The 23480-nt window shown below is 46.7% G+C and overlaps 1 protein-coding gene across 1 annotated transcript in view; it reads left to right on the plus strand.

Moving 5' to 3' along the window:
• The first annotated feature begins 9250 nt into the window (after positions 1-9250).
• Notum (palmitoleoyl-protein carboxylesterase notum) overlaps positions 9251-23480 on the plus strand; it is a 166068-nt gene continuing 151838 nt past the window's right edge. Inside the window, exon 1 of the mRNA XM_069307966.1 lies at positions 9251-9369. The gene's annotated coding sequence lies outside the window, so the exon portion shown is untranslated. The remainder of the gene's footprint in view (positions 9370-23480) is intronic.

The raw sequence follows: 23480 nt of genomic DNA on the forward strand, positions 1-23480 counted from the left end.
GGTTATCTTGAGATGATTTCGGGGCTTTAGTGTCCCCGCGGTCCGGTCCTCGACCAGGCCTCCACCTGCAGGAAGCAGCCCTCCTTGGCCTCTACCTTCTCCTCCAGACTCCTCCTCGGCCTCTACCTCCTACTTGGCCTCTACCTCCTCCTCCAGACTCCTCCTCGGCCTCTACCTCCTCCTTGGCCTCTACCTTCTCCTCCAGACTCCTCCTCGGCCTCTACCTCCTCCTTGGCCTCTACCTCCTCCTCCACACTCCCCGCCGGTGCTGCACACTCTTCCTCATCACGTGAAGAGTGATAACATCTCCCGCAGCAACACCTCCACCTCCTCTTAATTGAGTGTAGTGATGGGGCGGGCAGGTGTAGGTCCCGGCAGGTGTGTAGGGCCAGGCAGGTGTAGGGCCAGGCAGGTGTAGGGCCCGGCAGGTGTGTAGGGCCCGGCAGGTGTAGGGCCCGGCAGGTGTGTAGGGCTGGGCAGGTGTAGGGCCCACCTATTGACACCAGGGTAGACCTCATAGGAGCGGGAGACTGGCCCCCGCAGCTGGTGGCACTGGCACTCATAGTGACAAGGGAGATACTGGCACCAACAATTGGTGAACAATATGGCCACGGCCATAATGAGGGGCCATAATGAGGGGCCATAGTAAGAGGCCATAGTGAAGGGGCCATAGTGAAGGGGCCATAGTGAGAGGCCATAGTGAAGGGGCCATAGTGAAGGGGCCATAGTGAGAGGCCATAGTGAAGGGGCCATAGTGAAGGGGCCATAGTGAGAGGCCATAGTGAAGGGGCCATAGTAAGGGGCCATAATGAGAGACCATAGTGAAGGGGCCATAATGAGAGGGCTATAGTGAGGGGCCATAATGAGAGGGCCATAGTGAGGGCCATAATGAGAGGCCATAATGAGAGGGCCATAGTGAGGGCCATAGTGAGAGGCCATAATGAGAGGGCCATAGTGAGGGCCATAATGAGAGGCCATAATGAGAGGGCCATAGTGAGGGCCATAGTGAGAGGCCATAATGAGAGGCCATAATGAGAGGGCCATAGTGAGGGCCATAGTGAGAGACCATAATGAGAGGGCCATAGTGAGGGCCAGAGTGTAACAACCCATAAGCAACTAACCCAACTTATCTAGGCCTAACTAAATTGTTTACGTCACAGGTAAACAATATTTTAATATATACCAACAATTGTATTTGGGAAAATTGCGTTTTATGTTACATTGTTTTGAAAATTATTAAAAAATATACGCTTTTGAGAACGGCAAAAATTCTTGCAGTTATACGGGAAAACAGTATAGAAAATTTGTAAATAATGATTGAGTGTGCTGTATCCTACAGGGCACTGTAACAAATGCTTTCTGGCAGTCCAAAAGATGCAGTCTACCTTCCTTTATCTTCCTTATCATTTTGTCGGCTTGTCATGGCATTCTATTAAACCTGTGAGGCAAGGTTAACCATCTCTGGCCATAACAATGGGCAGAGTTTCTTTCACCCTATGCCCCTGTTACCTAGCAGTAAAATAGGTACCTGGGTGTTAGTCAGCTGTCACGGGCTGCTTCCTGGGGGTGGAGGCCTGGTCGAGGACCGGGCCGCGGGGACACTAAAGCCCCGAAATCATCTCAAGATAACCTCAAGATATATCTCTGGACCCATTATGGTGAGGTGTTAAGAAGCTCCTTCTCTCTAGATGTTCTAGAAGTTTCCTCACCATCTTTTCCATCACCTTGCAAGATATGCAAGGTAGGGACACTGGCCTGTAGTCCACTACCTGCTGTCTGGACTCCTTCTTGTATATCACTAGCCGTCTTCTAAATTGTTAGCAGGTCTCCTGTTACCAGCGATCTATTATATGCCATAGAGAGTGGGACGTATGGTGTAGCTTCTCCCTCTTATAGCATCTATGGTGAGATTTCGTCTGGGTGCACAGCATTTGTCACGGAAATGTGTGTGTGTGTGTGTGTGTGTGTGTGTGTGTGTGTGTGTGTGTGTGTGTGTGTGTGTGTGTGTGTGGGTGTGTGTGTGTGTGTGGGTGTGTGTGTGGGTGTGTGTGTGTGTGGGTGTATGTGTGTGTGTGTGTGTGTGTGTGTATGTGTGTGTGTGTGTGTGTGTGTGTGTGTGTGTGTGTGTGTGTGTGTGTGTTTGTGTGTGTGTGTGTGTGTGTGTGTGTGTGTGTGTGTGTGTGTGTGTGTGTGTGTGTGTGTGTATGTGTGTGTGTGTACACGTGCGAGAGAGACAGCTATTTGCATATTGTGAGTTTGTGATGAAGAATTTGTGAAGCAGGAAGCGTGTGGGTAACACCATTGTTGTGAGGAGTGGAATACCAGAGTGAGCAATATATGGACACTGTGGTTGATGGTGTTGAATGTTGCTGGGGTCCATATAGCGGGGTTGGTGTAGTTGCTGGGGGACCATATAGCGGGGTTGGTGTAGTTGCTGGGGGACCATATAGCGGGGTTGGTGTAGTTGCTGGGGTCCATATAGCGGGGTTGGTGTAGTTGCTGGGGGACCATATAGCGGGGTTGGTGTAGTAGCTGGGGGACCATATAGCGGGGTTGGTATAGTTGCTGGGGGACCATATAGCGGGGTTGGTGTAGTTGCTGGGGACCATATAGCGGGGTTGGTGTAGTTGCTGGGGACCATATAGCGGGGTTGGTATAGTTGCTGGGGTCCATATAGCGGAGTTGGTGTAGTAGCTGGGGGACCATATAGCGGGGTTGGTGTAGTTGCTGGGGTCCATATAGCAGGGTTGGTGTAGTAGCTGGGGGACCATATAGCGGGGTTGGTGTAGTTGCTGGGGTCCATATAGCGGGGTTGGTGTAGTAGCTGGGGGACCATATAGCGGGGTTGGTGTAGTTGCTGGGGTCCATATAGCGGGGTTGGTGTAGTTGCTGGGGGACCATATAGCGGGGTTGGTGTAGCAGCTGGGGGACCATATAGCGGGGTTGGTATAGTTGCTGGGGGACCATATAGCGGGGTTGGTGTAGTAGCTGGGGGACCATATAGCGGGGTTGGTGTAGTTGCTGGGGACCATATAGCGGGGTTGGTGTAGTTGCTGGGGACCATATAGCGGGGTTGGTGTTGTTGCTGGGGTCCATATAGAGGGGTTGGTATAGTTGCTGGGGGACCATATAGCGGGGTTGGTGTAGTTGCTGGGGACCATATAGCGGGGTTGGTGTAGTTGCTGGGGACCATATAGAGGGGTTGGTATAGTTGCTGGGGACCATATAGCGGGGTTGGTGTAGTAGCTGGGGGACCATATAGTGGGGTTGGTGTAGTTGCTGGGGACCATATAGCGGGGTTGGTGTAGTTGCTGGGGTCCATATAGTGGGGTTGGTATAGTTGCTAGGGACCACATAACGGGGTTGGTGTAGTAGCTGGGGACCATATAGCGGGGTTGGTGTAGTGATCACATGATTACGACATACAAAATACTCGTTAATCAACAGGATAGACAAAGGACAGTTCAACACCGGAGGCACTGGAGACGGGGTTCGACCCCTTGACGGGGCTGTGAAAACGGGTTATAGATTTCCCCTCAACACACAAATAACTTAAAATTGTTTTATTAAAAAAAAATTATAAATAAATGCACACAGACATTTGTTGACATTTATTGTAATTGTATTTAGAGGCAGTGAGGTGCCTTTGAGAGCGCTTGTCTGGCCAGCCCCTAACTCCAGGGTGAAGACGGGTTTAAATTGTTAAAAATGTGTTGACATTTTAGCGGTGGATCGCTAAATGTAGCGGTGGATCGCTAAATGTAGCGGTGGATCACTAAATGTAGCAGTGGATCGCTAAATGTAGCAGTGGATCGCTAAATGTAGCGGTGGATCGCTAAATGTAACGGTGGATCGCTAAATGTAGCGGTGGATCGCTAAATGTAGCGTTGGATCGCTAAATGTAGCTCTGGATCGCTAAATGTAGCTCTGGATCGCTAAATGTAGCGGTGGATCGCTAAATGTAGCGTTGGATCGCTAAATGTAGCTCTGGATCGCTAAATGTAGCTCTGGATCGCTAAATGTAGCGGTGGATCGCTAAATGTAACGGTGGATCGCTAAATGTAGCGGTGGATCGCTAAATGTAGCGGTGGATCGCTAAATGTAGCGGTGGATCGCTAAATGTAGCGGTGTATTGCTAAATGTACCGGTGGATCACTAAATGTAGCAGTGGATCGCTAAATGTAACGGTGGATCGCTAAATGTAGCGGTGGATCGCTAAATGTAGCGTTGGATCGCTAAATGTAGCTCTGGATCGCTAAATGTAGCTCTGGATCGCTAAATGTAGCGGTGGATCGCTAAATGTAACGGTGGATCGCTAAATGTAGCGCTGGATCGCTAAATGTAGCGTTGGATCGCTAAATGTAGCTCTGGATCGCTAAATGTAGCTCTGGATCGCTAAATGTAGCGGTGGATCGCTAAATGTAGCCCTGGATCGCTAAATGTAGCGGTCCACTGCCCTATGCAGTTTTCCTTCTCATCGAAAAACGCTTAATGTTAAAGGTAGTGGTTTGGGGGAGGTGTTCGCAGGTGTGTCAAAATGATTTACTGCAGGTGTGTATTCACCTGTTTGTTCACTCTTAGTTTAGCTTGCCCGTGAGTGGACACCTGCCCACCAGGGGGCCAGATTCACGAAGCAGTTACGCAAGCACTTACGAACCTGGGGCCAGATTCACGAAAGCACTTACGCAAGCACTTACGAACCTGGGGCCAGATTCACGAAGCACTTACGCAAGCACTTACGAACCTGGGGCCTGATTCATGAAGCAGTTACGCAAGCACTTACGAACCTGGGGTCAGATTCACGAAGCAGTTACGCAAGCACTAACGAACCTGGGGCCAGATTCACGAAGCAGTTACGCAAGCACTTACGAACCTGGGGTCAGATTCACGAAGCAGTTACGCAAGCACTTACGAACCTGGGGCCAGATTCACGAAGCAGTTATGCAAGCACTTACGAACCTGGGGCCAGATTCACGAAGCACTTACGCAAGCACTTACGAACCTGGGGCCAGATTCATGAAGCAGTTACGCAAGCACTTACGAACCTGGGGTCAGATTCACGAAGCAGTTACGCAAGCACTAACGAACCTGGGGCCAGATTCACGAAGCAGTTACGCAAGCACTTACGAACCTGGGGTCAGATTCACGAAGCAGTTACGCAAGCACTTACGAACCTGGGGCCAGATTCACGAAGCAGTTATGCAAGCACTTACGAACCTGGGGCCAGATTCACGAAGCAGTTATGCAAGCACTAACGAACCTGGGGCCAGATTCACGAAGCAGTTACGCAAGCACATACAAACCTAGGACCAGATTCACGAAGCAGTTACGCAAGCACTTACGAACGTGTACATCTTTCCTCAATCTTTGACGGCTTTGGTTACATTTATTAAACAGTTTACAAGCATGAAAACTTGCCAATCAACTGTTGTTATTGTTATAAACAGCCTCCTGGTGCTTCCGAGCTCATTAACTGTTTAATAATTGTAAACAAAGCCGCCAAAGATTGAGAAAAGATGTACAGGTTCATAAGTGCTGACGTACCTGCTTCGTGAATCTGGCCTCAGGTTCGTAAGTGCTTGCGTTACTGCTTCGTGAATCTGGCCCCAGGTTCCTAAGTGCTTGCGTAACTGCTTCGTGAATCTGGCCCCAGGTTCCTAAGTGCTTGCGTAAGTGCTTCGTGAATCTGGCCCCAGGTTCCTAAGTGCTTGCGTAAGTGCTTCGTGAATCTGGCCCCAGGTTCCTAAGTGCTTGCGTAACTGCTTCGTGAATCTGGCCCCAGGGGCTAGATTCACGAAAGCACTTACGCAAGCACTTAGGAACCTGTACATCTTTTCTCAATCTTTGGCGGCTTTGTTTACAATTATTAAACAGTTAATGAGCTCCGAAGCACCAGGAGGCTGTTTATAACAATAACAACAGTTGATTGGCAAGTTTTCATGCTTGTAAACTGTTTAATAAATGTAACCAAAGCCGTCAAAGATTGAGGAAAGATGTACACGTTCGTAAGAGCTTGTGTAAGTGCTTTCGTGAATCTGGCCCCAGGTTCGTAAATGCTTGCGTAAGTGCTTTCGTGAATCTGGCCCCAGGTTCGTAAGTGCTTGCGTAACTGCTTCGTGAATCTGGCCCCAGGTTCGTAAGTGCTTGCGTAACCTAAGGTTTCTTAACGTTGAGAAACTATCGTACTAAAGTGCCCTTATCCTAACCTACCAGAGGACCCCAAACAGAAAACGGGACAAGCTGTCAATTCCACCATTTCCTAACACGACAATTATTGACCACAAGTTGACTATACGTCAAAATGCGACGTTCTATCACGAGATCAGATTGTCAGGTGGCTCTCGGCCGTGTGGGCGGCTGGCCTCTACTCTGCCGAGGAGGGCGACTGGCCTCTACTCGGCCGAGGAGGGCGACTGGCCTCTACTCGGCCGAGGAGGAAGGACTATTTGCGCTTTAGTTTGGGCCGAATTTTTGTCCTGGTCGCCCCGGGTGGGGCGAGGCTGTGTTGACAAAAATGTTCCTGTCATGTTTGCCATAAAGTATTTGTCAGACCTCCAGGACTGAGCTCGGTCATGGTGGGTACCCGCACATAACAGTGGTAAACTTCTCCCTCCGTCCCAATTTTTTCCAAGAAGAAATAAAGTAAATTAGTGTAATTTTTGTGGATTAATCCGTAACGAAGTCATTTGCCGTCAGTGACCCTTACACTTCACTAACTACTTTTTTCAGTCATGGACAGAGTTCATGGCTGAAATGTACTTGCTAGTTGGTCAATAAACTGTTGTGGTGGTCTTAATAACCCTCCAGAGGTTGATAGGTATTAATAACCCTCCAGAGGTTGATAGGTCTTAATAACCCTCCAGAGGTTGATAGGTCTTAATAACCCTCCAGAGGTTGATAGGTCTTAATAACCCTCCAGAGGTTGATAGGTCTTAATAACCCTCCACAGGTTGATAGGTCTTAATAACCCTCCAGAGGTTCATAGGTCTTAATAACCCTCCAGAGGTTGGTTGGTCTTAATAACCCTCCTGTGGTTGATAGGTCTTAATAACCCTCCAGAGGTTGATAGGTCTTAATAACCCTCCAGAGGTTGATAGGTCTTAATAACCCTCCAGAGGTTGATAGGCCTTAATAACCCTCCAGAGGTTGATAGGCCTTAATAACCCTCCAGAGGTTGATAGACCTTAATAACCCTCCAGAGGTTGATAGGCCTTAATAACCCTCCAGAGGTTGATAGACCTTAATAACCCTCCAGAGGTTGATAGACCTTAATAACCCTCCAGAGGTTGATAGACCTTAATAACCCTCCAGAGGTTGGTTGGTCTTAATAACCCTCCTGTGGTTGATAGGTCTTAATAACCCTCCAGAGGTTGATAGGTCTTAATAACCCTCCAGAGGTTGGTTGGTCTTAATAACCCTCCAGAGGTTGATAGACCTTAATTACCCTCCAGAGGTTGATAGACCTTAATAACCCTCCAGAGGTTGGTTGGTCTTAATAACCCTCCTGTGGTTGATAGGTCTTAATAACCCTCCTGTGGTTGATAGGTCTTAATAACCCTCCAGAGGTTGATAGGTCTTAATAACCCTCCAGAGGTTGATAGGTCTTAATAACCCTCCAGAGGTTGATAGACCTTAATTACCCTCCAGAGGTTGATAGACCTTAATAACCCTTCAGAGGTTGATAGACCTTAATAACCCTCCAGAGGTTGATAGACCTTAATAACCCTCCAGAGGTTGATAGACCCTAATAACCCTCCAGAGGTTGATAGACCTTAATAACCCTCCAGAGGTTGATAGACCTTAATAACCCTCCAGAGGTTGATAGGCCTTAATAACCCTCCAGAGGTTGATAGACCTTAATAACCCTCCAGAGGTTGATAGACCTTAATAACCCTCCAGAGGTTGATAGACCTTAATAACCCTCCAGAGGTTGATAGACCTTAATAACCTACGTACATATGTACATATAAATCATATATTTAGGCAGGTTCTCACGAGCGTAAACATTATATATTATAAATATTGTATATAGTAAATATTATATATTCGTGGCCGATTTGGTCGTTTCTGGAGGGATTCGAACCCCTGGAACCCGGAAGAGTGAGGTGGAAACTAAATATCCCAGGTCTTCAAGAGGAAGTGTTTGGACGTCGCGTTCCTGTTCTTAAAGATTAGTGTGGTATAGCACTCTAATGTCTCCAGAAATATTTCAGCCTTGTTCAACACACTTTAGGTTGGTTCATCTGTCTGTCTGTCACCTGTCTGTCTGTCAGATTTAATGGTTGCATTAGGTATAAGTCTCTGAAGGTCATCCCATGTAACCTGTCCCTAGAGTCGCTTAATACTGTGTCGGCAGTAGGGAGGGTGAGGTCACTGTGCTGTGGGTGTTGGTGGCACTGCTAGGGGGACCTGGCACTGCCAGAGCTGTTGGCACTGCTAGGGGGACCTGGCACTGCCAGAGCTGTTGGCACTGCTAGGGGGACCTGGCACTGCCAGAGCTGTTGGCACTGATAAGGGGACTTGGCACTGCCAGAGCTGTTGGCACTGCTAGGGGGACCTGGCACTGCCAGAGCTGTTGGCACTGCTAGGGGGACCTGGCACTACCAGAGCTGTTGGCACTGCTAGGGGGACCTGGCACTGCCAGAGCTGTTGGCACTGCTAGGGAGACCTGGCACTGCCAGCTCTGACAGTGCCCGTTAAGCTAATCTAACTACTTAAGTTACGCCTCGCCACACGCTGATTAACCTCCGTTTTCTTCGTCAAAATTGTTCTCTAAATCAAGAGTGTAAGAGAGAGAAATCTTGTAAACATATTTATATACACACTGACTACCTGTCCCCCGACACAATGAGGTGTTAAATAATAGCGCCATCTGTTGAGTGGTGGCGGAAGTACCTTAAACAACATGTTATGGCGCCATCTGTTGATTGGCGGCGGAAGTAACTTTTACAGCATGAGAGCCATCTAGTGGTTGGTGGCCGCATCATTTTTCCTCAAGCATTGTGACGTTGGAACCTTGTAGGTCCGGAAAAAGTGGCCTTCTGAGCCCTCCAGAGCCTCGTACAAAAATAATAAAGAATGCGTCGGGTCTGAGTATCCAGACGCCACTTTCAGGAAGTTTAATAAGACGTGAAACATAAGCTTATTATCTGTTACGAGTTCAGGCTCCTTTCTCGCGAACCTTTTGATGCTTTCACGTCTTTGTTTTGGCTGAGTTGGCGCTCGCCAAGTCTTTTTTTGCTGTTGCTGTGTTTGGTTGTTAACCAAGGTCCTTGTTGACGTAGTGGTTTCATCAAGGCTTGAGGCCTGACCAGGGGGATTGACTGGGCACCAATCCTAGGCCCAGACATTATTTGGATCATCAGTTACGTAAGTACTTACGAACCTGTACATCTTTTCTCAAGCTTTGGCGGCTCTTTGTTGACATAATTAAACAGTGTATGAGCTGCGAAGCCCAAGAGGGCGTTGGTGCCAGCCCGTACTCGTAAACAAAGGCCAACTGCTCGTTAATTCAACTGCCTAAACCCCCGTTTTATGAATTTAATAAGTCAATATTGACTTATTAGATATGTGCATAGGTGACATACTAAACATAATAGTTTCCCTTGAAAAGTTTCATAGAAAACACCGACCTTACCTAACCTACTTAGTATGTTAAAATAAGCATCTTATAGCTTCGTAATTACAATTGTTACTTAACCTATTATAAGTATAGGTTAGGTAATAATTGTAATTACGAAGCAATAAGATGCTTATCTTAACATACTAAGTAGGTTAGGTAAGGTCGGTGTTTTCTATGAAGCTTTTCAAGGGAAACTATTATGTTAAGTATGTCACCTATGCACATATCTAATAAGTCAATATTGACTTATTAAATTTGCGAGAACGGGTTGGTTTTATGCATGAAAAATGGTTTACACACAACTCAAAACTTACGACGTTCGATCATTTGTCGAACAGCCTGACGACTTCTGTTCGAACCAGGACCTGTAAATGCTTTACCCACGTACTAGAAATTCAGTTAGTCGCTAACTGAACCTAGACACTTAACCTATGCCTAACTTTACATAAATATTAGTTCATATGAGATAACAAACCAATTTTTAATACACAATGTGTTAACACTTATGTGTCTGAGGGGAATTGAACTCGGACCTACAACAAGCGAGTCCTCCGTTGTACTAACCAAAGGCTAGATTCACAAAAGAACTTACGCAAGCACTTACGAACGTGTACATCTTTCCTCAATCTTTAACGGCTTTGGTTACATTTATTAAACAGTTTACAAGCATGAAAACTTGCCAATCAACTGTTGTTATTGTTATAAACAGTCTCCTGGTGCTTCGGAGATCATTAACTGTTTAATAATTGTAAACAAAGCCGCCAAAGATTGAGAAAAGATGGACAGGTTCGTAAGTGTTTGCGTAAGTGCTTTCGTGAATCTAGCCCCAGTTCAATTAGGTGAATGAAACGACCTATTGGCCCATTCTGAACCCAATACCACACGACCAAAGGGTCCATAAGTAACTTAATCGTTCAATCGTGCATTGCACGATTAAATTAACGTGCATTCTACGTACACATCTCATCTATTATTTGTTCAGCCTCTTCACTGTATTTTTTCACTGTATTTCTCAATGTAAACTGAACAATTTAGTTCATAAGTGGTATACAAAAATCCTGTAAACCCTTTAAGGAAAGAAGCATCAGAGAAGGAAGCTCTGCCTTCACAGATTCCTTCATTCTGCATGCAAATAAATGCTGAAAGTTTGAATGAAGACTGTCAGTGTTGTTCAGATATATGAGTAGCTGATCCTCAAGCTGTATTCCTCATTTGTCTCAGAATGACAGGTTTGGTGTTGGTCTGGAGACCAACTAGCAGGTTTGGTGTTGGTCTGGAGACCAACTAGCAGGTTTGGTGTTCGCTGGAGACCAACTAGCAGGTTTGGTGTTCGCTGGAGACCACTAGCAGGTTTGGTGTTGAGCTGGAGACCCCTAGCAGGTTTGGTGTTGAGCTGGAGACCAACTAACAGGTTTGGTGTTGGACTGGAGACCAACTAGCAGGTTTGGTGTTGGACTAGAGATCAACTAGCAGGTTTGGTGTTGGGCTGGAGACCAACTAGCAGGTTTAGTGTTGGACTGGAGACCAACTAGCAGGTTTGGTGTTCGCTGGAGACCAACTAGCAGGTTTGGTGTTGGGCTGGAGACCACTAGCAGGTTTAGTGTTGGGCTGGAGACCAACTAGCAGGTTTGGTGTTCGCTGGAGACCAACTAGTAGGTTTGGTGTTGGACTGGAGACCAACTAGCAGGTTTGGTGTTGGACTAGAGATCAACTAGCAGGTTTGGTGTTGGGCTGGAGACCAACTAGCAGGTTTAGTGTTGGGCTGGAGACCAACTAGCAGGTTTGGTGTTCGCTGGAGACCAACTAGCAGGTTTGGTGTTGGACTGGAGACCAACTAGCAGGTTTGGTGTTGGTCTGGAGACCAACTAGCAGGTTTGGTGTTGGTCTGGAGACTAACTAGCAGGTTTGGTGTTGGGCTGGAGACCAACTAGCAGGTTTGGTGTTGAACTGGAGACCAACTAGCAGGTTTGGTGTTGGTCTGGAGACCAACTAGCAGGTTTGGTGTTCGCTGGAGACCAACTAGCAGGTTTGGTGTTGGACTGGAGACCAACTAGCAGGTTTGGTGTTCGCTGGAGACCAACTAGCAGGTTTGGTGTTCGCTGGAGACCAACTAGCAGGTTTGGTGTTCGCTGGAGACCAACTAGCAGGTTTGGTGTTCGCTGGAGACCAACTAGCAGGTTTGGTGTTCGCTGGAGACCAACTAGCAGGTTTGGTGTTCGCTGGAGACCAACTAGCAGGTTTGGTGTTCGCTGGAGACCAACTAGCAGGTTTGGTGTTCGCTGGAGACCAACTAGCAGGTTTGGTGTTCGCTGGAGACCAACTAGCAGGTTTGGTGTTCGCTGGAGACCAACTAGCAGGTTTGGTGTTCGCTGGAGACCAACTAGCAGGTTTGGTGTTCGCTGGAGACCAACTAGCAGGTTTGGTGTTCGCTGGAGACCAACTAGCAGGTTTGGTGTTCGCTGGAGACCAACTAGCAGGTTTGGTGTTCGCTGGAGACCAACTAGCAGGTTTGGTGTTCGCTGGAGACCAACTAGCAGGTTTGGTGTTCGCTGGAGACCAACTAGCAGGTTTGGTGTTCGCTGGAGACCAACTAGCAGGTTTGGTGTTCGCTGGAGACCAACTAGCAGGTTTGGTGTTCGCTGGAGACCAACTAGCAGGTTTGGTGTTCGCTGGAGACCAACTAGCAGGTTTGGTGTTCGCTGGAGACCAACTAGCAGGTTTGGTGTTCGCTGGAGACCAACTAGCAGGTTTGGTGTTCGCTGGAGACCAACTAGCAGGTTTGGTGTTCGCTGGAGACCAACTAGCAGGTTTGGTGTTCGCTGGAGACCAACTAGCAGGTTTGGTGTTCGCTGGAGACCAACTAGCAGGTTTGGTGTTCGCTGGAGACCAACTAGCAGGTTTGGTGTTCGCTGGAGACCAACTAGCAGGTTTGGTGTTCGCTGGAGACCAACTAGCAGGTTTGGTGTTGGACTGGAGACCAACTAGCAGGTTTGGTGTTGGACTGGAGACCAACTAGCAGGTTTGGTGTTCGCTGGAGACCAACTAGCAGGTTTGGTGTTGGGCTGGAGACCCCTAGCAGGTTTGGTGTTGAACTGGAGACCAACTAGCAGGTTTGGTGTTCGCTGGAGACCAACTAGCAGGTTTGGTGTTGGGCTGGAGACCCCTAGCAGGTTTGGTGTTGGGCTGGAGACCCCTAGCAGGTTTGGTGTTGAACTGGAGACCAACTAGCAGGTTTGGTGTTGGGCTGGAGACCAACTAGCAGGTTTGGTGTTGGGCTGGAGACCAACTAGCAGGTTTGGTGTTGGGCTGGAGACCAACTAGCAGGTTTGGTGTTGGGCTGGAGACCAACTAGCAGGTTTGGTGTTGGGCTGGAGACCAACTAGCAGGTTTGGTGTTGGGCTGGAGACCAACTAGCAGGTTTGGTGTTGGGCTGGAGACCAACTAGCAGGTTTGGTGTTGGGCTGGAGACCAACTAGCAGGTTTGGTGTTGGGCTGGAGACCAACTAGCAGGTTTGGTGTTGGGCTGGAGACCAACTAGCAGGTTTGGTGTTGGGCTGGAGACCAACTAGCAGGTTTGGTGTTGGGCGGGAGACCAACTAGCAGGTTTGGTGTTGGGCGGGAGACCAACTAGCAGGTTTGGTGTTGGGCTGGAGACCAACTAGCAGGTTTGGTGTTGGGCTGGAGACCAACTAGCAGGTTTGGTGTTGGGCTGGAGACCAACTAGCAGGTTTGGTGTTGGGCTGGAGACCAACTAGCAGGTTTGGTGTTGGGCTGGAGACCAACTAGCAGGTTTGGTGTTGGGCTGGAGACCAACTAGCAGGTTTGGTGTTGGGCTGGAGACCAACTAGCAGGTTTGGTGTTGGGCTGGAGACCAACTAGCAGGTTTGGTGTTGGGCTGGAGACCAACTAGCAGGTTTGGTGTTGGGCTGGAGACCAACTAGCAGGTTTGGTGTTGGGCTGGAGACCAACTAGCAGGTTTGGTGTTGGGCTGGAGACCAACTAGCAGGTTTGGTGTTGGGCTGGAGACCAACTAGCAGGTTTGGCGTTGGGCTGGAGACCAACTAGCAGGTTTGGCGTTGGGCTGGAGACCAACTAGCAGGTTTGGCGTTGGGCTGGAGACCAACTAGCAGGTTTGGTGTTGGGCTGGAGACCAACTAGCAGGTTTGGCGTTGGGCTGGAGACCAACTAGCAGGTTTGGCGTTGGGCTGGAGACCAACTAGCAGGTTTGGCGTTGGGCTGGAGACCAACTAGCAGGTTTGGCGTTGGGCTGGAGACCCCTAGCAGGTTTGGTGTTGAACTGGAGACCAACTAGCAGGTTCGGTGTTCGCTGGAGACCCCTAGCAGGTTTGGTGTTGGGCTGGAGACCAACTAGCAGGTTTGGTGTTGGGCTGGAGACCAACTAGCAGGTTTGGTGTTGGACTGGAGACCAACTAGCAGGTTTGGTATTGGACTGGAGACCAACTAGCAGGTTTGGTATTGGACTGCAGACCACTAGCAGGTTTGGTGTTGGGCTGGAGACCAACTAGCAGGTTTGGTGTTGGGCTGGAGACCAACTAGCAGGTTTGGTGTTGGGCTGGAGACCAACTAGCAGGTTTGGTGTTGGGCTGGAGACCAACTAGCAGGTTTGGTGTTGGACTGGAGACCAACTAGCAGGTTTGGTGTTGGACTGGAGACCACTAGCAGGTTTGGTGTTCGCTGGAGACCACTAGCAGGTTTGGTGTTGGGCTGGAGACCAACTAGCAGGTTTGGTGTTGGGCTGGAGACCAACTAGCAGGTTTGGTGTTGGGCTGGAGACCACTAGCAGGTTTGGTGTTCGCTGGAGACCACTAGCAGGTTTGGTGTTGGGCTGGAGACCAACTAGCAGGTTTGGTGTTGGGCTGGAGACCAACTAGCAGGTTTGGTGTTGGGCTGGAGACCAACTAGCAGGTTTGGTGTTGGGCTGGAGACCAACTAGCAGGTTTGGTGTTCGCTGGAGACCACTAGCAGGTTTGGTGTTGGACTGGAGACCAACTAGCAAGTTTGGTGTTGGGCTGGAGACCACTAGCAGGTTTGGTGTTGGGCTGGAGACCAACTAGCAGGTTTGGTGTTGGGCTGGAGACCAACTAGCAGGTTTGGTATTGGGCTGGAGACCACTAGCAGGTTTGGTATTGGGCTGGAGACCAACTAGCAGGTTTGGTATTGGACTGGAGACCACTAGCAGGTTTGGTATTGGACTGGAGACCAACTAGCAGGTTTGGTGTTGGACTGGAGACCACTAGCAGGTTTGGTATTGGGCTGGAGACCAACTAGCAGGTTTGGTATTGGGCTGGAGACCAACTAGCAGGTTTGGTATTGGACTGGAGACCACTAGCAGGTTTGGTATTTGGCTGGAGACCAACTAGCAGGTTTGGTATTGGACTGGAGACCACTAGCAGGTTTGGTATTGGACTGGAGACCAACTAGCAGGTTTGGTATTGGGCTGGAGACCACTAGCAGGTTTGGTATTGGGCTGGAGACCAACTAGCAGGTTTGGTATTGGACTGGAGACCACTAGCAGGTTTGGTGTTGGACTGGAGACCAACTAGCAGGTTTGGTGTTGGACTGGAGACCACTAGCAGGTTTGGTATTGGGCTGGAGACCAACTAGCAGGTTTGGTGTTGGACTGGAGACCACTAGCAGGTTTGGTATTGGGCTGGAGACCAACTAGCAGGTTTGGTATTGGACTGGAGACCAACTAGCAGGTTTGGTGTTGGACTGGAGACCACTAGCAGGTTTGGTATTGGGCTGGAGACCAACTAGCAGGTTTGGTATTGGACTGGAGACCAACCACCAAGTAAATTTTAGTCCTAACAATAGTTGATAACTAATGTAAACTCTCATTATATATATACACTGATAACGGTACAATGATGTACGTGTTCTCTACAATGATGTACGAGTACTATGAGTACTCTACAATGCTGTACGAGTACTATGAGTACTCTACAGTGCTGTACGAGTACTATGAGTACTCTACAGTGCTGTACGAGTACTCTACAGTGCTGTACGAGTACTCTTCAGTGCTGTACGAGTACTATGAGTACTCTACAATGCTGTACGAGTACTCTACAATGTTGGACGAGTACTCTACAATGCTGTACGAGTACTATGAGTACTCTACAATGCTGTACGAGTACTCTACAATGATGTACGAGTACTCTACAATGCTGTACGAGTACTATGAGTACTCTACAATGCTGTACGAGTACTCTACAATGCTGTACGAGTACTCTACAATGATGTACGAGTACTCTACAATGATGTACGAGTACTCTACAATGCTGTACGAGTACTCTACAATGCTGTACGAGTACTATGAGTACTCTACAATGATGTACGAGTACTCTACAATGATGTACGAGTACTATGAGTACTCTACAATGTTGTACGAGTACTCTACAATGCTGTACGAGTACTCTACAATGCTGTACGAGTACTCTACAATGCAGTACGAGTACTCTACAATGCTGTACGAGTACTCTACAATGATGTACGAGTACTCTACAATGATGTACGAGTACTCTACAATGATGTACGAGTACTCTACAATGATGTACGAGTACTCTACAATGATGTACGAGTACTCTACAATGATGTACGAGTACTATGAGTACTCTACAATGCTGTACGAGTACTCTACAATGCTGTACGAGTACTCTACAATGCTGTACGAGTACTCTACAATGCTGTACGAGTACTCTACAATGATGTACGAGTACTCTACAATGATGTACGAGTACTCTACAATGATGTACGAGTACTCTACAATGATGTACGAGTACTCTACAATGATGTACGAGTACTCTACAATGATGTACGAGTACTCTACAATGCTGTACGAGTACTCTACAATGCTGTACGAGTACTATGAGTACTCTACAATGATGTACGAGTACTCTACAATGATGTACGAGTACTATGAGTACTCTACAATGCTGTACGAGTACTCTACAATGATGTACGAGTACTCTACAATGATGTACGAGTACTCTACAATGATGTACGAGTACTCTACAATGCTGTACGAGTACTCTACAATGCTGTACGAGTACTCTACAATGCTGTACGAGTACTATGAGTACTCTACAATGATGTACGAGTACTCTACAATGCTGTACGAGTACTATGAGTACTCTACAATGATGTACGAGTACTCTACAATGCTGTACGAGTACTCTACAATGCTGTACGAGTACTCTACAATGCTGTACGAGTACTATGAGTACTCTACAATGCTGTACGAGTACTCTACAATGCTGTACGAGTACTATGAGTACTCTACAATGATGTACGAGTACTCTACAATGATGTACGAGTACTATGAGTACTCTACAATGATGTACGAGTACTCTACAATGCTGTACGAGTACTCTACAATGCTGTACGAGTACTCTACAATGATGTACGAGTACTCTACAATGCTGTACGAGTACTCTACAATGATGTACGAGTACTCTACAATGCTGTACGAGTACTCTACAATGCTGCACGAGTACTCTACAATGCTGTACGAGTACTCTACAATGCTGTACGATTACTATGAGTACTCTACAATGCTGCACGAGTACTCTACAATGCTGTACGAGTACTATGAGTACTCTACAATGCTGCACGAGTACTCTACAATGCTGTACGAGTACTATGAGTACTCTACAATGCTGCACGAGTACTCTACAATGCTGTACGAGTACTCTACAATGCTGTACGAGTACTCTACAATGCTGTACGAGTACTCTACAATGCTGTACGAGTACTCTACAATGATGTACGAGTACTCTACAATGATGTACGAGTACTCTACAATGCTGTACGAGTACTCTACAATGCTGTACGAGTACTATGAGTACTCTACAATGATGTACGAGTACTCTACAATGATGTACGAGTACTATGAGTACTCTACAATGATGTACGAGTACTCTACAATGCTGTACGAGTACTCTACAATGCTGTACGAGTACTCTACAATGATGTACGAGTACTCTACAATGCTGTACGAGTACTCTACAATGATGTACGAGTACTCTACAATGCTGTACGAGTACTCTACAATGCTGTACGAGTACTATGAGTACTCTACAATGCTGTACGAGTACTATGAGTACTCTACAATGCTGTACGAGTACTCTACAATGATGTACGAGTACTCTACAATGATGTACGAGTACTCTACAATGCTGTTCGAGTACTCTACAATGATGTACGAGTACTCTACAATGATGTACGAGTACTCTACAATGCTGTACGAGTACTATGAGTACTCTACAATGATGTACGAGTACTCTACAATGCTGTACGAGTACTATGAGTACTCTACAATGCTGCACGAGTACTATGAGTACTCTACAATGCTGTACGAGTACTCTACAATGATGTACGAGTACTCTACAATGCTGTACGAGTACTCTACAATGCTGTACGAGTACTCTACAATGCTGTACGAGTACTATGAGTACTCTACAATGCTGCACGAGTACTATGAGTACTCTACAATGCTGTACGAGTACTCTACAATGCTGCACGAGTACTCTACAATGCTGCACGAGTACTCTACAATGCTGCACGAGTACTCTACAATGCTGTACGAGTACTCTACAATGATGTACGAGTACTATGAGTACTCTACAATGCTGCACGAGTACTCTACAATGCTGTACGAGTACTCTACAATGATGTACGAGTACTCTACAATGCTGTACGAGTACTCTACAATGATGTACGAGTACTCTACAATGCTGTACGAGTACTCTACAATGCTGCACGAGTACTCTACAATGCTGTACGAGTACTATGAGTACTCTACAATGCTGTACGAGTACTCTACAATGATGTACGAGTACTCTACAATGCTGTACGAGTACTCTACAATGATGTACGAGTACTCTACAATGCTGTACGAGTACTCTACAATGCTGTACGAGTACTCTACAATGCTGTACGAGTACTATGAGTACTCTACAATGCTGCACGAGTACTCTTCAATGCTGTACGAGTACTCTACAATGCTGCACGAGTACTCTACAATGCTGCACGAGTACTCTACAATGCTGCACGAGTACTCTACAATGCTGCACGCGTACTCTACAATGCTGTACGAGTACTCTACAATGCTGCACGAGTACTCTACAATGCTGTACGAGTACTCTACAATGCTGTACGAGTACTCTACAATGCTGTACGAGTACTCTACAATGATGTACGAGTACTCTACAATGATGTACGAGTACTATGAGTACTCTACAATGCTGCACGAGTACTCTACAATGCTGCACGCGTACTCTACAATGCTGTACGAGTACTATGAGTACTCTACAATGCTGCACGCGTACTCTACAATGCTGTACGAGTACTATGAGTACTCTACAATGCTGCACGAGTACTCTACAATGCTGCACGCGTACTCTACAATGCTGTACGAGTACTCTACAATGATGTACGAGTACTATGAGTACTCTACAATGCTGTACGAGTACTCTACAATGTTGTACGAGTACTCTACAATGATGTACGAGTACTCTACAATGATGTACGAGTACTCTACAATGCTGTACGAGTACTCTACAATGCTGTACGAGTACTCTACAATGATGTACGAGTACTATGAGTACTCTACAATGCTGCACGAGTACTCTACAATGCTGTACGAGTACTCTACAATGATGTACGAGTACTCTACAATGCTGCACGAGTACTCTACAATGCTGCACGAGTACTCTACAATGATGTACGAGTACTCTACAATGATGTACGAGTACTCTACAGTGTTGTACGAGTACTCTACAATGATGTACGAGTACTCTACAGTGCTGTACGAGTACTCTACAATGATGTACGAGTACTCTACAGTGCTGTACGAGTACTATGAGTACTCTACAATGCTGTACGAGTACTATGAGTACTCTACAATGCTGCACGAGTACTCTACAATGCTGCACGCGTACTCTACAATGCTGTACGAGTACTCTACAATGATGTACGAGTACTATGAGTACTCTACAATGCTGTACGAGTACTCTACAATGTTGTACGAGTACTCTACAATGATGTACGAGTACTCTACAATGATGTACGAGTACTCTACAATGCTGTACGAGTACTCTACAATGCTGTACGAGTACTCTACAATGATGTACGAGTACTATGAGTACTCTACAATGCTGCACGAGTACTCTACAATGCTGTACGAGTACTCTACAATGATGTACGAGTACTCTACAATGCTGCACGAGTACTCTACAATGCTGCACGAGTACTCTACAATGATGTACGAGTACTCTACAATGATGTACGAGTACTCTACAGTGTTGTACGAGTACTCTACAATGATGTACGAGTACTCTACAGTGCTGTACGAGTACTCTACAATGATGTACGAGTACTCTACAGTGCTGTACGAGTACTATGAGTACTCTACAATGCTGTACGAGTACTATGAGTACTCTACAATGTTGTACGAGTACTCTACAATGCTGTACGAGTACTCTACAATGCTGTACGAGTACTCTACAATGCTGTACGAGTACTCTACAATGCTGTACGAGTACTATGAGTACTCTACAATGCTGTACGAGTACTCTACAATGTTGTACGAGTACTCTACAATGCTGTACGAGTACTCTACAATGCTGTACGAGTACTATGAGTTCTCTACAATGCTGTACGAGTACTATGAGTACTCTACAATGCTGTACGAGTACTCTACAGTACAGTGTACACAGTACATACTGGTACAATCAGGTCTCTTGGAACAAGAAACCGCCGAATCCATGCACAATCTCGTCTATAATACTCAATTAATCCTACAAGATTGAGCTGACGAGGATGGATTAAAAGAAATGGATGCCACTTCTAAATCCCTTTAAAATCCTGTATAAATCCCATTAATCTTGTCAGAAGAGAGGGATTTACAGACAGTATAATACTCATTCTTCCACACCATTACCCAAGCGGCGAGGACAAATTAAGGTGATGAATATAATGGAATTTTTGATGATTCTGAAGTGTGTCTGTCTAAGGGTTTGATGAGCTGTGACAGCTGGAGGTGTAGGACCCGGCTATGAAGGGCATAATGAAATAGGAAGGTCGTTGATCAACGGTATTGTTGTGGTTGTTAAATTGATTTCTTGAGAAACTGTGTGTGTGTGGGAGATGTTTTTTCTCTGTTCTGTGATGTTCTGTGTCGTCTCGTTGATTGGAAATCACTCAGATTGATTCACAGATTCGAGGGGATTCGACGAAACTCGGTTTTCCGTTTGTTAAAACCGTGTATATTGTTATGGTAGGATCTGCTAGCTTAGGATTGGGCTGTATTGGGCTCGATTGGGTTAGGTTAGGTTAGGATAGGAAGCTTGGTTTCAAAATCCATGAGGTGTCAGCCACTCTGGCGTCTGAGGTCCGCCACTCTGGCGTCTGAGGTCCGCCACTCTGGCGTCTGAGGTCCGCCACTCTGGCGTCTGAGGTCCGCCACTCTGGCGTCTGAGGTCCGCCACTCTGGCGTCTGAGGTCCGCCACTCTGGCGTCTGAGGTCCGCCACTCTGGCGTCTGAAGTCCGCCACTCTGGCGTCTGAGGTCCGCCACTCTGGCGTCTGAGGTCCGCCACTCTGGCGTCTGAGGTCCGCCACTCTGGCGTCTGAGGTCCGCCACTCTGGTGGCTGTGGGCTTCTGATAGCCCCTATAAGCTGTCGTATGTAAATCAGACGACTGTTGTAAGCAGGAGTGGGAGGCATAAATATGTCTCTCGCAATCAGAAGTAGTTTTGTGGAGCGGGAAACTCCACATCTTGAAGCAACAGGTGAAGCAACAGTTGAAGCAACAGTTGAAGCAACAGTTGAAGCAACAGTTGAAGCAACAGTTTAAGCAACAGTTGAAGCAACAGGTGAAGCAACAGTTTAAGCAACAGTTGAAGCAACAGTTGAAGCAACAGTTGAAGCAACAGGTGAAGCAACAGTTTAAGCAACAGTTGAAGCAACAGTTGAAGCAACATTTGAAGCAACAGTTAAAGCAACAGTTAAAGCAACAGTTAAAGCAACAGTTGAAGCAACATTTGAAGCAACAGGTGACGCAACAGTTGAAGCAACAGTTGAAGCAACAGTTAAAGCAACAGTTGAAGCAACAGTTGAAGCAACAGTTGAAGCAACAGTTGAAGCAACAGTTGAAGCAACAGTTGAAGCAACAGGTGACGCAACAGTTGAAGCAACAGTTGAAGCAACAGTTGAAGCAACAGTTGAAGCAACAGTTGAAGCAACAGTTGAAGCAACAGGTGACGCAACAGTTGAAGCAACAGTTGAAGCAACAGGTGACGCAACAGTTGAAGCAACAGTTGAAGCAACAGGTGACGCAACAGTTGAAGCAACAGTTGAAGCAACAGTTGAAGCAACAGTTAAAGCAACAGTTAAAGCAACAGTTGAAGCAACAGGTGACGCAACAGTTGAAGCAACAGTTGAAGCAACAGGTGACGCAACAGTTGAAGCAACAGTTGAAGCAACAGTTGAAGCAACAGTTGAAGCAACAGTTAAAGCAACAGTTGAAGCAACAGTTGAAGCAACAGTTAAAGCAACAGGTGACGCAACAGTTGAAGCAACAGGTGAAGCAACAGTTGAAGCAACAGGTGAAGCAACAGTTGAAGCAACAGGTGACGCAACAGTTGAAGCATAAATCACTCAGTCTACTTTAGTTTATCTGATTTAAAATACAACAGTTTAATAAACACAATTATATAATTGATTTTTTTGTCGAAAATAATAAAAAAAGTCACCCAGAACTCGTCCCGGGATCAGAGAGTCTCCAGCTTTTCCAATTAACTATTGGACTATAGGTGGATAAAGTGCCGTACATACATACATACATACATACATACATACATACATATGTATGTATGTATGTATGTACGGACCAAAGAGCCAAAGCTCAACCCCCGCAAGCACAATTAGGTGAGTACACACACACACACACACACACACACATACACACACACACACACACACACATACACACACACACACACACACACACACACACACACACACACACACACACACACAACCCTCCACCAAATGACAGGAGACCCAGTCAAGAGTATGAAAACAACAACAAGGCAGTTAACACTATAATTGAGAGGGCAGCCTCTGCTGCCTGTAGAAATAGATCCCACCTGCTCATCATGGGCGACTTCAATCACGGAAAGATTGACTGGGAGAACAAGGAACCGCATGGAGGCGAGGATACGTGGAGAGCCAAACTATTGGAGGTGGTGACAAGCAACTTTTTAACGCAGCATGTCGGAGAACCCACAAGGATGAGAGGCAATGACGAACCAGCGAGACTCGACCTAGTCTTCACTCTGAACGACTCCGACATAAGAGAAATCGGTTTTGAGGACCCAGTAGGAATGAGCGACCACAGTGTACTGGTGTTTGAGTACTTGATTGAAGAAGGGTTATTGAACTCGAGGAGGGATACCGAAACCAAAAGGTTAGCATACCGAAAGGGAAACTATGAGGGGATAAGAAAATTCCTAACAGATATAGCATGGGAAACAGAGCTCAGGGGAAAGACGGCCCAAGATATGATGGATTACATCACGCAGAAGTGCAAGGACGCAGCAAACAAGTTTGTCCCAGTCCAAAAGGAAAACAGAGATATGAAGATGAGAAACCCATGGTTTAATCAAAGATGTAGGCTAGCTAAGCAGCAAAGTAAAAGGGCATGGAGAAACTATAGGAATAACAGGACACTGGAGAGCAGAGAAAGATACCAGAATGCCAGGAATGAATATGTCAGGATGAGAAGAGAGGCAGAAAGACAATACGAAAATGACATCGCAAGCAAGGCAAAGACTCAG

Source organism: Procambarus clarkii, chromosome 61, assembly GCF_040958095.1.
Source record: "Procambarus clarkii isolate CNS0578487 chromosome 61, FALCON_Pclarkii_2.0, whole genome shotgun sequence".
NCBI lineage: Eukaryota > Metazoa > Arthropoda > Malacostraca > Decapoda > Cambaridae > Procambarus > Procambarus clarkii.